The sequence below is a fragment of the Castor canadensis genome, chromosome 8 (assembly GCF_047511655.1).
Source record: "Castor canadensis chromosome 8, mCasCan1.hap1v2, whole genome shotgun sequence".
Classification (NCBI taxonomy): Eukaryota; Metazoa; Chordata; class Mammalia; order Rodentia; family Castoridae; genus Castor; species Castor canadensis.
Window position 1 is genome coordinate 93,223,366 of NC_133393.1, and position 2,371 is coordinate 93,225,736.

At 34.0% G+C, this 2,371-nt stretch overlaps 1 pseudogene; it reads right to left on the reverse strand.

The window, feature by feature from the left end:
• Window positions 1-984: 984 nt before the first annotated feature.
• LOC109677982 (olfactory receptor 9S13-like) lies at window positions 985-1,936 on the reverse strand (annotated as a pseudogene).
• Window positions 1,937-2,371: the final 435 nt, after the last annotated feature.

Genomic DNA, 2,371 nt, shown 5'->3' on the forward strand with positions numbered 1-2,371 from the left:
ATATACTTGCATGACAATAGAACAGTGAAGTCTGTTGAAATCATTTGAAATAGAGGGGGAGAAACTGAGGGAGAATGGTGGTAAGAATGAACCTAATCAAGGTACACTTTAAGCATACATGGAAATGTCACAATGAAACTCCCTGTACAGCTAATATATGTTAAAAATGCTTTAAAAAGAAATAAAAATTAGAAATAGAAAACAGAAGTGGGCAGGATTAAATTATTTAAAAAATGCTGTGGAACTCTATGACCATAATTTTTAAATCTAGGGAAAAATAAGGATTTTTTCAAGCTATATACGCCATGAATATGATAAATGAACTTATATAGAAATTAATTAAATAAGCATGAATAAGGCCAATTGTTAAACATTTATCAAGACCTCTATGAAAAGATAGTTTTACAATTATATCACATGCATTCATTTATTTGTTTTTGCTTCTTGAAATAATTAATATTTGTGTGATGTAACAATATCACTGATACAATATTTTCTACAGTTCCTTTGTGTAATTATTTGGTAAAGTCAATAATTTACATTGCTATAGCTCTTCTAATTCTTAATTGCAAAGATTGGACAATGGCAAACATGTTGTTGATCAAAGAACCCAGAATTTCAGTGACATCTCTGTCTCATTCCTCTTCCCAACAGATGGATGAACATGGACATAGTCATACATACACATATATATCCTACTCATAAGTTTATATGTGGACTTGTGCATAATTTGGTAGTACTTCATTTTAGTTGCCATTTTGAAACTATGCTATGCCTAGATTCCACACTATTATTTTAGAGTAGAAATATTAAGAAATGTAGATTTATTTTAAAATTCATTTTTAAAAGTTTTTATGGATGATAAAAAATTAAAATAAGCTTTAATCTCCAAAACTTGTAGAGGTCTTTCATTGAACTATTTCACAATAAATTACTGATAACATTAATTTTAGTTGATTCTACAATTTTATGGGTGGCTGAAAGTCAATGAGAAGGTATTTTTCTCAACAATGTTTTCTTCAAAGCATTTTTCACCTCCCTATTTCTTAAGCTATAGATTAGAGGATTCAACATAGGGATGATAAGTGTGTAGAACACAGCTATAATCTTGCTTTTCTCTAGTGAGGAGATGGCCCCAGGTTGAGCATACATGAAAAACACAGTTCCATAGAATAAACTCACCACTGTGATGTGAGAGCTGCAAGTGGAGAAAGTCTTACTCTTGCCCTTGGTGGAGGGGATCTTTAGGACAGTGGAGAGGATACACCCATAAGAAACCAGAATGACAGTAGTGGTGGTGATGATGATAAAAGCAGACAGAATAAACAACACAATCTCATTCACAAAGGTATCAACACAGGAGATCTTGAGCAGGGCTGGGATATCACAGAAAAAGTGGTCCAGTCTGTTTTCTCCACAGAAATGCAAACTGGAGGTGAAACCTGTTTGTATCATGGAATTGATACATCCACAGATGTAGGAGCCAACAACCAAATGAGCACAAGCCTGTTGAGACATATGCATAGCATAGAGGAAAGGTGAGCAAATGGCTGAGAAGAGGTCATATGCCATCACAGCCAGAAGGAAACCTTCAGTCCCAACAAAAAAGATCAAAGAAAAAGAACTGCATTGCACACCCATTGTAAGAAATTTTCTTTTCCTTGGACAAGAAAGTAGCCAGAGTTTTGGGTGCAATGACTGTAGAGTAGCAAATATCTAAATAGGACAAATTTTGAAGAAAGAAATACATAGATGTATGAAGTCTGGAGTCAATTTTAATGACAATTAACATGCTGATATTTCCCAAAACAGTGATCAGATAGATTATCAAGAACATTAAAAATAAGACAATCTGTACTTCTGGAGATGTCCTGAATCCGACCAGAACAAACTCTGTCGGATTCTCTGAATAATTTCTCTTCAACTCACTCCTCATAGCTGAGACATATCTGAGAAAATAAATGGATTGTTGAGAAGCCTGTGGACAGCCTTGGTCAACTCTTGTTTCCTGGTTTTCCTATTGAAAAAAAAATGCTAATACAAATTGAGGGTTTCTTAGCAGCATACCTTACAAAATAGTTTGTTTGGAGCACGCAATGTACAGCAAAAGTGAGGTTGTTTAAATTTGTTCTATTTTTTTAGCTTCAGTATGATATAAAAATGTGGATGGGCAAAGGGCTTGTGGGCAGTGACACTATCCAGTCATTTTATGCCATTTGTGAAGAGTTTTATGACAGCTGGACTGACTAAAACTTTTACTTTTTCTATTTTAGAATAATGTGAAATAATTACCCACACTGTCAATGCATAACAAGTCTTCTTCATTCAAATATGAGATACTAATATTACTTAGTTTGGGGGATTGGTCCCA